Raw genomic sequence first — 12,639 nt, forward strand, 5'->3', positions numbered from 1 at the left:
CTTAAATTCCACATCTCCGTGAACTCATATGGTATTTGTATTTCTCTGACTGACTTATTTCACTTAGCATTACACTCTCTAGCTCCAACCATGTCAATGCAAATGGCAAGAGTTCACTCTTTCATATGGCTGAATAATATTCTATTGTATATACATACCATATCTTCTTTATCCGTTCATCGACGTGTGGACACTTGAGCTGCCTCCCTATCTTGGCTATTGTAAATAATGCTATAAACACCCCAGTGTTTAAATAATTAAATAAGTCTACAAACACAGGGGTGTTTATAGCATTAATGGTATAAACACAGGGGTGCGTGTGTGCCTTTGAATTAGCGTTCTTGTATTATTTGGGTAAATACCCAGTAGTGTGATTGCTGGATCCTAATGTAATGCTAGTTTTAACTTTTTGAGGAACCACTCTACTGTTTTCCAGAGTGGCTACACCAGTTTGCATTCCCACTAACTGCATGATAGTTCCTTTTTCTGTGTCTTCACCAACACCTGTTGATTTTAGCCATTCTGCCAGGTGTGAGGTGATAGCTCATTGTACTTTTGATGTGCACTTCCCTGATGGGTAAGTGATGATAAACATTTTTCAGGTGCCTGTTGGCTATATGTATGTCTTCTTTGGAGAATGTCTGTTCATGTCTTCTGCCCACTTTTTAACTGGATTGTTTGCTTTTGGGGTTGTTGAATAAGTTCTTTATATAATTTGGATACTAACCCTTTATCAGACGTGTCATTTGCAAATGCATTCTCCTATTCCCTAGGCTGACTTTCAGTTTTGTTGTTTCCTTTGCTGTGCAGAAGCTTTTTATTTTGATGAAGTCCCAAAAGTTTTTTTTTTTTTTTTTTTTGCTTTTGTTTCCCTTGCCTAAGAAGACAGACCTATAAAAATGTTGGTACAGCTGATGTCAAAGAAGTTACTGCCTATGTTCTCTTCTAGGATTTTTATGGTTTCAGGTGTCACATTTAGGTCTTTAATCTGTTCTTAACTTATTTTTGTGTATGGTGTAAGAAAGTGGTCCAGTTTCTTTCTTTTACATGTTGCTGTCCAATTTTCCTAACACCATTTGTTAAAGAGACTTTTTCCCACTGATACTCTTTTCTGCTTTGTTGAAGATTAATTAACCATATAATTTTGGGTTTATTTCAGGGTTTTCTATTCTGTTCCATTGATCTATGTGTGTATTTTTGTGCCAGTACTATGCTGTTCTGATTATTACAGCTTTGTAATATAACTTGAAGTCCAGAATTGTGATGCCTCCAGCTTTGCTTTTCTTTTTCAAGACTGCTTTGGCTACTCAGGGTCTTTGTGGTTCCATACAAATTTTAGGATTGTTTGTCCTAGCTCTGTGAAAAATGCTGTTGATATTTTGACAGGCATTGTATTAAACATGTAGATTGCTTTGGGTGGTATGACATGAGCGTGGAACGTCTTTCCATTTCTTTGTGTCATCTTGAATTCCTTTCATCACTGTTTTATAGTTTTCGGGGTACAGGTCTTTCACCTCTTTGGTTAAGGGTATTCCTAGGTATCTTATGGTTTGGGGTGCAATTGATTATTTTCTTAATTTCTCTTTCTGCTGCTTCATTATTGGTGTACAGAAATGCAACAGATATCTCTACGTTGATTTTGTACCCTGTGACCTTACTGAATTCGTTTATCAGTTCTAGCAGCTTTTTGGTGGAGTCTTTAGGGTTTTCTATGTATAGTATCATGTCATCTGCAAATAGTGAAGTTTTACTCCTTCCTTACCAATCTGAATGCCTTTTACGTCTTTTTGTTGTCTGATTCCTGTGGCTAGGACTTCCAGTACTATTTGAATAAACGTGGCGAGAGTGGACATGCCTGTCTTATTCCTAACCTTAGGGGAAAGGCTCTCAGTTTTTCCCCATAAAGGATGATGTTAGCTGTGGGTTTTTCATATATGGCCTTTATTATATTGAGGTATATTCCTTCTAGACCTACCTCGTTGAGGGTTTTTATTATGAATCAGTGTTGTACTTTGTCAAGTACTTTTTCTAAATCTATTGAAATGATCATATGGTTTTAATCCTTTCTCTTAATGTGATATATCATGATGACTGATTTACTAATATTGAACCAGCACTTGATTGTGGTGAATGATTTTTTAAATGTATTGTTGGATTTGGTTTGCTAGTATTTTGTGGAGGATTTTTGCCTCTATGTTCGTCAGGGATAGTGGCCTGTCGTTCTCTCTTTTTAGTGGTGTCTTTATCTGGTTTTCGTATGACAAAATAGTATTTCTAAAAGCTGTTGGGAAAGATCTTGTAAGCTGCCTTTATCTTAAATAATACTAGCCTTTTCTTATAAATTATTGTCAATAGTAGAAAAATTTTCTTCACTTTTTTTTCATAATTTCACAAAGTCCTGAAATTGAGGTAAGAATACTAGCAATAACTAGAAGCCCATCACCTCAAGCACTAAAAATCAGAGAGATGAGCTCATCTAGAAGTATCTCTATCATGTCCCCTCAGTTTATAATACCTGGTAATAGAAGGGACCCTTTTCATTGCTTGTTCCTAAGACAAACTAGAATCAGTTGTTTATCCTCTAACGGATGAGCACATTCACAAGTGGTCATGTGATTCCTGATACCAGACTCAGGCGCCCAGAAGTGACAACAATGATCTAAACTACACATATGATGCAAGAAGTCAGCTGCTCTCTTTTTTTTTTTAATTTCTAGATTTTTAACATCATCACTATTTGATGACTATGTATCAGGATACTCACACAGTCAAAAGGGCATTAAATTTAAAGGGTATCTGTAAAACTCTAGTATGTAAATGAATAAATGTAAACAAATATCAGAATCTAGGAAGTATGTTGGAATGATGCATATCTGTCAAGTATGAATAAAATATGTCCATTAATGACATCCTTCAAAAAGGCTTTTTTTTTATTTTTAAAAGAAAGATGGATACAAATGCCAAGGTAACTTGCCCTGAGATGTGGAATCAGTAAGTTTTGACTGATTTTCTCTCTATCTTCATTAACTAAAAACCACAGGCAGTAAATAGCATTCTGTAGCTCCATTATGATTTCTTTATATTATTCATCTTAAATATTGGTTATTTGGAATAGAATTAAAATACAACAGATAACACACTGCAGAAATAATTATGCACAGGTTTCAACTAGAATCAAAACAATGATTTTTCATTGCTAACACTATAAGCTGAAAGATTTTACTTTTATTTGTAATAATAATTTATAATATTTTCTCCTCCACCAAATGCATGAGTGTCCCACAGTTTTGTATTTTCTCATATAGTGAATCACATGAAAAAAAGGAAGCTATGATACTTTTATGAGCATACTGGAAAATAATTGTACATGCAGATAATAAAGAGATGACCAATGGGACATCATTAAATTAGATTTAACAAATCCTTACAATGATTTCAAAAATCATTAGGATTGGAGATTATATATACTCAGGATTCAATATTTCAGATCATATGAGCAAAAAGTTTATTGACCATCCTGAAAACCAGTTTATATCCACCACCTTGCTGCTATTTCCCATGGGCATCAATTGAATTTCCTAATTGTTCCTCCTATTTTGTTGTGAACATGAGATCGTATATGTAGAAGACTCAACACAATATCTGACACATATTAAGTATTCAACAAATACTATAGATTTCACCTTTGTATTTTATAATTGAGAATAATTGAGAAGGAAAATGAAGCACATAGGTAAAAACTACTTGTATTCAATATATAGCCTTGTTTGATAATCATAACTACCCACACTAGAACTAGATTTTACCCAGAACCTTTTAATTTTTTTAAATGTTTATTTATTTTTGAGAGAGAGAGAGAGAGAGCACAAGAGGAAGAGGGGCAGAGAAAGAGGGAGACACAGAATCTGAAGCAGGTTCCAGGCTCTGAACTGTCAGCACAGAGCCCGAAGTGGGGCTCAAACTCACAAACTGCAAGATCATGACCTGAGTCAGTCATAACCTGAGCCACCCAGGTGCTCCTACCCAGAACCATTTTCATTCCATATGAAAAAAAAAAATGGAGGCATAAAATATCATACTGAATCCAATAAATGACAGGAGCAGCTCCCAGAGCTGACTCCACCCACACAGGTAGAGGAGAGCTTCAGTGCATAGTAACCCCACTCTGGTATTTTCTCTTAACTTCAGAGCTAAGCCAGGCAAAGGTACGTAAGCTGTGAAGGTTCACATCAAAGGTGAGTCACCCATTCCATTTTCAGATAACCAAGATTAACTGTTCCACTGACATTATCTTCACATAGAATGCCAAAAAGGAGAAAATAAGGAACTTGCTTATCCATTAGTAAAAAAGAAAGAAAAATACTTAAAACAAAAGAAAATATTTATCCTATCTTACTGGCCATCATTAGATTTTTTTTCATTTCTCTCTTCAAATATTCTCAATTATAGAATAATCAAGATAAAATCTGTAACATGTATTGGGTGCTTATCATGTGCCAGACATATTGGGTCCTTTACCTAATGGTCTCTTTTTACAACAAACTTAAGAGGAATAGCTGGGAAATAAAGTGATGCCCATGGTAAACCACTTAAATGAAAGGAAAAGCATCTTTATTTGTTGTCACAATCTTTTTTTTTTTTTTTTGAGAATAATGTTCTTTGTTTTTCCTAAGTTATTTAGTGTAGATGTACATATTACCTCCTTTTTCTTTTTAACTGGATGGAACACTGACTCAAAGTGACACAACTAAATAAGTCACAATAAAGGAAAGAAAAGTTGATCATAATTAAAGAATAGCTACAATCATCCACTATGTGAGAGACAAAAGTCTCTCACAAACACTGCTATATTGAATAACAGTGATTAAATATATACTGGACAGTTAAATTAAAGTCACGGGCAATCCTAATTTCTTGATGGTAAAAATGGCAATACTCCAAATATAAACAGATACTCCCTCCAATATTTCTTCAAAAATATTTTTACTCTAATCTCTCATACTTACATATCTCTCTTTATCAAAATCTAAGGTTATTCCTTAGCCAAAACCCTGTGAAAATGCAGATCTATCATCATTATTTTTGGCCATTTTGTCCAGCAATTTGCACTCCTTAAGCCAAGGATGTTAAACTTAAATAAAGTATGTCTTCAGGAAAAAATGGCACTTTTAAGTCTGGTATTAATTTATTCTCTTGAATTTTCAAAGCCAACAAAGTATGAACAAATCAAGGTTACCTACACAATGACAGGATTTATCAGTATTTATTATTAACCCATGTACGCCAGGAAAGATTATGGTTCTGTACAAGTACATGGCATATAGTCCTAACCAAATCACTTTTTGATTTATTTGCTGAACAAATATGCAATAAGCATTAGTCATAATCATTGTGCATTCTGGGGATCACCTTCCTTAAATAATTTTGCTTCACTAAAGATCATTAAATCAGTACTTCAAACCCAACTTGTGTCTACAACAGAGCAAACACTTCCACCTTTATATGTAATCACAACCATACGAGCCATTACACCTCCTTTTTTCCAGAACATAGAATTAGAGTAGAATGTTTTTAGTTTCAGCTTCATCACAGGAAACAATAATCAAACGGACAGAAACAAAGCTAAAATTTGAAACAGGAGCTTGAAGTGAGAGAAGAATATATACAATATTTGAAATGAGACTACTTCATAGAATAAATTCTAAAGTACCGCAGAGAAATTAATTTACATACACACAATGCAATTACAAGAAAAGAAGGGGCCTGCATCATTAGGGTAGGGTGAAGGAAGTCTCCAATTATAAATCATGGTGATCCCCACTTGACCTCACTTGGAATACTGTTAGCCATAAATAGAGTTTCCACTGTATGCAATAAAAGAACAAATCTTCCAATTTTATGTAAATTCTAATACCCATTCTAGGACTGACCATTCCCTAAATAGTTCAGACCACAGAGGTTTTCTCACTCCTATACCTAAACAATTTATATTGGAACATGAAATTTCATTTCAGAATTTTAGCATTTGAGAAAACTAACGGTTCCCGGTTTTGTAACTCGCACGGAAATATTGGGTCGAGTACCAAAATGGACATGGAAAGGCAGTCCTCCAAAACATCGTTGGATAAGCAGTCACTTCCAGTTAGACTTGTTGAAAATCTGCTTTCTTTCTCTGCACCAACATCCATGAGAGTACTCCGTAGAAAGTGAGCACGTACATGTGTATGTCTGACTAGTATCAATAATAACATCTGGCTGACTATTATAAAGTTATACAAATCAGAAAATAAGGTATTGTGTCTAATCAACTTTGTTCCTCATACCTAGTATGATACTTTGAAGAAAGTAAGAATTTCTTAAGTATTATGTGAATACACAGAGGAAGTAAGAAAGGAAGGAAGGAAGGAAGGAAGGAAGGAAGGAAGGAAGGAAGGAAGGGAAGAGGGGGAAAGGAAGAGAGGGAAGGAAGAGGGAGTGTGAAGATACTCTTCGTAAAAGTATATAGAGTGACTTCAACTACAGAGAATAAGATGAATATAAAGTAACACATGAAGGATACATCACTGAAATGTTAGAAAACAGTATCTCTTTTCATACTGCGTTAATAGATTTAATCTCTTCCAAATATATGAGTAAAGAAATGATTCTTAAAAAGAGATTAATGAGTTTATAAAAGTTAAACTGAGTTCCTCTTGGCTGCTGAATTTATGATTCCATCCTGTGTAACAGTATACTCTTAATCCATGGGAGAGGCAGCCTGAGAGAACTGTGTCTCCCTACTCTCGAAAGGAAGTGGAGGTTAATCCTTCAAGGTTTTTAACCCAGGAGGTTCTTATTTAACTTCTAGTCATGGAAATGCAAATCAAACTAAACAAATCATCTACGAATACCACGGACATTTACCCAGTAAACGCCTTTCTGCGCACTACAAACAGTCTAATGAACTACATAAACTTCCTGAGAACACTTCTACTTCTCAAAAAAAAATTACAGATTCAACACACGCACACACACACACAGACACACACACACACACTCAGACAAACAAGGGCAAGTAAACAGGAGAAATCAGAATACGATAGGAGGTTTGAATCCATGTTAGTATCTTGCTTGTGATACTAGAGTTTTACAAATTGTTACCACTAGAGGAAATTAGGAAAAGTGTACAAGAGATCTCTCTGAATTATTTCTTACAGTTTTATGTGGGCTTACAATTACCTCGAACAAAAGTTCAGTTAAAAATATGGATGATTTGTTATAAGCTTGGAGCCCTTAAACTAGTAATTTATAGCTCTCAAAAACAAAGCCAACCAGAGCTGACCCATACTGCCACAGATAGAATAATCAACAACTGAAGCAAATATAAAATCTATCTCAAGTTTTACCAAATTTTAAGGAAAGAAATTAGCTCGAATATTCAAATAGCCACGTCATTAATCAAAGAACTGAAAATAAACATTATGACATTTCTCTTGTCCATACTTATTGCTTATTTGTAGAACTTCAACTATAATATTTGTGATTCACCATCAATAAATAAAAATTAGTTACAGTAGCTGTCAGAAAGTAATTATTTGTCATATAAGAGTTTTCACCACATAAAGAATAAAGTATTTCCTCTCTGGAGTCTCGTTTTATTCCTGCTGAGTCTGAAAAAAGTATTTTTTGACAATTTTTTCAAAATATTAATTTTGAAATATTGACACTAATCACTAACTTCCCAATACACATAAAAACTTATCAGTAATGTCATTATTAACCTTCATATATCTGTTTTTGAAAAAATAATTTTGTACATTTGCAGAATATTAGCAATGTCTTCCAAACGCAGGTGATTTAAATGGCACTTGATGTTCCTTTTTGTCAGGTTCAGATGTTATACCGAGGCAGAAAAAGCCATTACAATACTGCAATAAAATAGTGAAATATGAGAAATACACTGGCAGAGAGGATTTAATCTGCTATACTGTTTTAAATGGAAATATATTGTGCGATTATACATTTTGCAAAATGGCCTCACAGATATTACTGCTCCCTGGTGAAAGATACCCAAATCTCCATTTGTTTGGCTGGTGTAGGTATGGCCTCAGGTGTGCACCTGCAAGTAAATTAAATCTAATTGCTTATTTTCAGTTTCCTTGGAAAGTACTGCCTTTAAGCAAGATGTAAATGCATTTAAATGGGTATGTTCATCTGAAACTCTGTTCAATAAGTCAAGTGTTTCTTGCAATATAAAGATTTTTCTTTGATCCAGGATATTCATGATATTTCACTTAAAAGTGCAGGCACAGCATGGTGGAATTGAAAGAGAATGTGTCTTGAAGTCAGACGGACATAGGCTTGGATTCCAGCTTTGCTACTTAACGACTGTGTGATAGGACAGTGAGTTAAGCTGAGATTCCGAGTCCTCATTTATAAAAATGAGAGAAACAAGACCTGTATATGGGATTCTTGTAATAATTAAACAGTAGAACACGCACGATAAGGCCTAACATAAAGCACGCACTTCGAAAAGAATATGATGCCAGGAATAACACGAAAACTTGGTATAGGCTCTAGTGAATAGAGTTAATACAGGTATGAACCCCCCTCCGGTGGTTAACAAATAAGCACTGGATGCCTAATTTTGAGATGTGGGTTCATGTTTTACCTCTAAAGAAGAATATGAACTTACAGGTCAGTCTGCAATAATATAGCTACCAAAACTTCAAGTCCAGAAAACTGTTTCAAGGTCGTGTAGCAGCACTGAGAAGAAAATGATGCATAATGTAAAAACAAACTGCATATTCACAAACATTTTTTCAAGTTAAATAATTTGACAAAATTGGAGCAAAGGGAAACAACAACAACAAAAACCCAAAAAACTTCCAGCTGCAATTTTCTGAATGTGGGACCTTGCTGCCAAATCCCAGTATGAGTCCTATGTTTTTATTTCTTCTTTCTGAAGCTAGGAGGTGTCCTATAAAAGATCTACAAAAGGGATGAGAACGAAGTCTGCGGAAAAGAACTCCTTGACAGGTAGTGATCACTTATTTCATGGAAACGTTAAAATGTATGCTACACAGCTTCTTTTAAATGGAACACGTTTCTCAGGATCCACATAAGAGTGAAACCATATGGTATCTGTCTTTCTCTGTGTGACTTATTTCACTTAGCATGACGCTCTCCAGTTCCATCCACGTTGCTACAAAAGGCCAGATTTCGTTCTTTCTCATTGCCAAGTAGTATTCCATTGTGTATGTAAACCACGTGGGGGGAGGGGAAGGAAAAAAAAGTTAGAGAGGAGGGAGCCAAATCATAAGAGACTCTTAAAAACTGAGAATAAACTGAGGGTTGATGGGGGGTAGGAGGGAGGAGAAAGTGGGTGACGGGCATTGAGGAGGGCACCTGATGGGATGAGCCCTGGGTGTTGTATGGAAACCAATTTGACAATAAATTTCATTAAAAAAAAAGAAGAGGGGCGCCTGGGTGGCGCAGTCGGTTAAGCGTCTGACTTCAGCCAGGTCACGATCTCGCGGTCTGTGAGTTCGAGCCCCGTGTCGGGCTCTGGGTTGATGGCTCAGAGCCTGGAGCCTGTTTCCGATTCTGTGTCTCCCTCTCTCTCTGCCCCTCCCCCGTTCATGCTCTGTCTCTCTCTGTCCCAAAAATAAATAAACGTTGAAAAAAAAAATTAAAAAAAAAAAAAGAAGAAAAAAAAGAAAAAAAGAAATGGAGCAAGTATTTTAAAGCAGGGTCTCCAGGGGCCCCTGGGTGGCGCAGTCGGTTAAACGTCCGACTTCAGCCAGGTCACGATCTCGCGGTCCGTGAGTTCGAGCCCCGCGTCGGGCTCTGGGCTGATGGCTCAGAGCCTGGAGCCTGTTTCCGATTCTGTGTCTCCCTCTCTCTCTGCCCCTCCCCCGTTCATGCTCTGTCTCTCTCTGTCCCAAAAATAAATAAACGTTGAAAAAAAAAAAATTAAAAAAAAAAAAAAAGCAGGGTCTCCAAACTAAATTTTAAGAAGAGGATTAAATCTCCTAATACACATTTATTAAGAGAAAGTATGTTTCATTTCATCAGTTTTTAGTAATTTTAACATAATTTATTATTATAAGACAAATAGGTTATTATTATGAATTTATCACATATTATAACTAATATTTTGTAGTGCCTACTCTGCACCATGAACTAAGTGACTTGCCTTTCTTGTATTATCTCACTTACCTGACAGAAAAACCATCTGAAGCATATTGCTTCCATTGAGCAGATGAAAAAGTTGAGGCTTTGTGAGATTAAGTCATTTGACCATGTTCACCTCGCTCAAGTAGCAGAGCCTCTCCACTGAGAGCCCTGTGCACTCCACAGGTCAAATATCCTCCCCAACCAAAATCCCTCTGAATATATTCGAGGCCTCCCCAAATCTCTGGTTAAAATTCATTCTGAGTTGTTTTCATACAAAACATATTCTACCACATAAATATCGTCTTCCGTCTTGAAAGAAAATAAGGGGGCACAGAGACAGAGAGACCCAGGAAGAGTCAGAGACAGACTGAGAAAGCAAGAGTGAGAGAGGAAGAAGCAAATAATCTGGATACGACAGTCCAAAGTAAAATTTAAGACAAAATACTGAGAAAAACTAGATTTAATAAATGCCATTTCTGAGGATATTAAAATAATGAGCTCCGCAAATATTCTGCTTTTTAAAGTTTCTAGAAAGCCCAAATATGTAGTGCAGGTGGGGGAAACACAAATGAATAATAACATAAATAGCCTGATGACCAAGAAAGGTACACTTCAGGGATTTAACAAAATGATACAAATACCCCTTGACTTGCCTGCCTGGCTGATGTTGGACAACTTTGTGTTTAGGGCCCTGTGACTATCTCCTACACCGATATAATTATAACTTTGCAATAAAAGAGGTATATAATAAATCCAAGGCTCTTTCTGCCAGCTCACAAAGGTGCATGTAAATTGTTGAAGGTCAGTTTTATGGGTTCGTTTACTATCTATCATAGTCAAGACTACACATAAAAATTGTCCCATAGACAATAAATACATCTGAGGCAAGGCCCTATTCCACCACAACGTGCAGCCGCTGCGATGAATCCGTGGCTCCGAATGTGCAGTGTGTTAAAACGTCTATAGTAGAAAGCATGTAGAAAGTCACTCACTCCCATGATGTTTAGCGTAAACAAATTTTCATATGTACGTGGTCCCGGTGGTTGCATGAAAGAATAGAGAGTCTATTTCACTGACAATTCTCCAATGTGTCTATATTCCGCAATTTCATGTGTCACCGCCCCTCTCTTAGGACCAAATTAAGGCTTTTCATAAAATCAACTGAAGTATGTAAACCATGATGTATTGCCATTTATGGTGCCTCAATAAAGTATCATTTATCTATCACTATTGAATAGAATACAGACATTTTGTGAGCAATAAATATAGACCGTGAGATCATAATGTTATTGAACTACTCAGGCATCCCACACTATCTCTTTGGGGTAAGAAAATATTCCTGAAGTAGACTTATAAACAAAAGGTGCAAGAGGCAGAAGAAAATATCGGCCATTTCACTGCATTATTTGATTCAAAATAAAGTTATATCTTTAAACAGATTAAAAGATAACGATAATCTTGGCAGTCCAAAAATCTTGTAACAATAATGAACAGTCACAGGTGATGTTTTGAACTTTTTGTTAGTGATAGTCTCCAGTATCTCCTGGCCTCTAGAGGACACATCATCTGTAAGTTGAAATATAATATTAAACTGTTGAAAGTGACAAGGCCTCTACCCTAAAGGATAGAAGATACTTCCAAAGATATAGTAATAGCATTTCAACAGGGTCTTAAACATAACATCTTCCAGACAGAGTAAACGCAATCTATCATTTTGGAATAAGGATATTTTTCCTTTCATTGAAGTGAAGGAGGCAGGAAGAGATGATTTATCAAGGGCTTTTCAGGCATCTTAGAGATATAGTTCCTTTTGTCCTCAAAATAATCTTATACGGTAAGTATCATCATACCCATTTTACATACAAAGAAGCAAAGGCTTAAACAGATTAAACAATTAGTCACAGGCACAGTCAGGACTTGAAATCAATGCTGACAGACTGTATCACACCACACTCCCTCCTTACTGAGGGATGTGTATTCAATATAATTCTCAAGATCATTAAGAATATAACGTATGTCTAGCTTTTAAATTAGCAAGGGCTACTTTATTCACCTGTAAAGATTTGCTGTCAACATAGAACCTATACCAAATATATTATAAGATTTTAATGAAGCTGTCTTGACTTTCATTATCTACTCTGGAGACCAACAATCTATTCTTCATTTAAGGGTTGAAGTTACTAACAAAGATGAAATACCTCTGTAGTCTGGGTTAGTAGTTTGGACCTAAACAAAGGAAGAATTGGTAGCAGTAGAAAAAAAGCCCTAAATTGTCTCCAATATCATTCTATCAACCATAGTAGGCTTTAATTATGTAAATAATTATATAAATAAGAATTCTATAAAATTATTTAATATTTTAATCATCTTAAGAAATTAGAGTTTGGTAGATTTCTTTCCCCTTAAATATCTAATGACTATAATAGAACAGTTGTTGGGCCATGATTTTGAGATCAAACTAGATCTAAACTAAGCAAGAGG

At 35.6% G+C, this 12,639-nt stretch overlaps 1 protein-coding gene across 2 annotated transcripts in view; it reads right to left on the minus strand.

Annotated features, from left to right (window-relative positions):
- Positions 1 to 12,639, minus strand: part of ZFPM2 (zinc finger protein, FOG family member 2) — a 473,986-nt gene that overhangs the window by 249,772 nt on the left and 211,575 nt on the right. The window lies entirely within an intron of this gene.

Source organism: Leopardus geoffroyi, chromosome C3, assembly GCF_018350155.1.
Source record: "Leopardus geoffroyi isolate Oge1 chromosome C3, O.geoffroyi_Oge1_pat1.0, whole genome shotgun sequence".
Lineage (NCBI taxonomy): Eukaryota > Metazoa > Chordata > Mammalia > Carnivora > Felidae > Leopardus > Leopardus geoffroyi.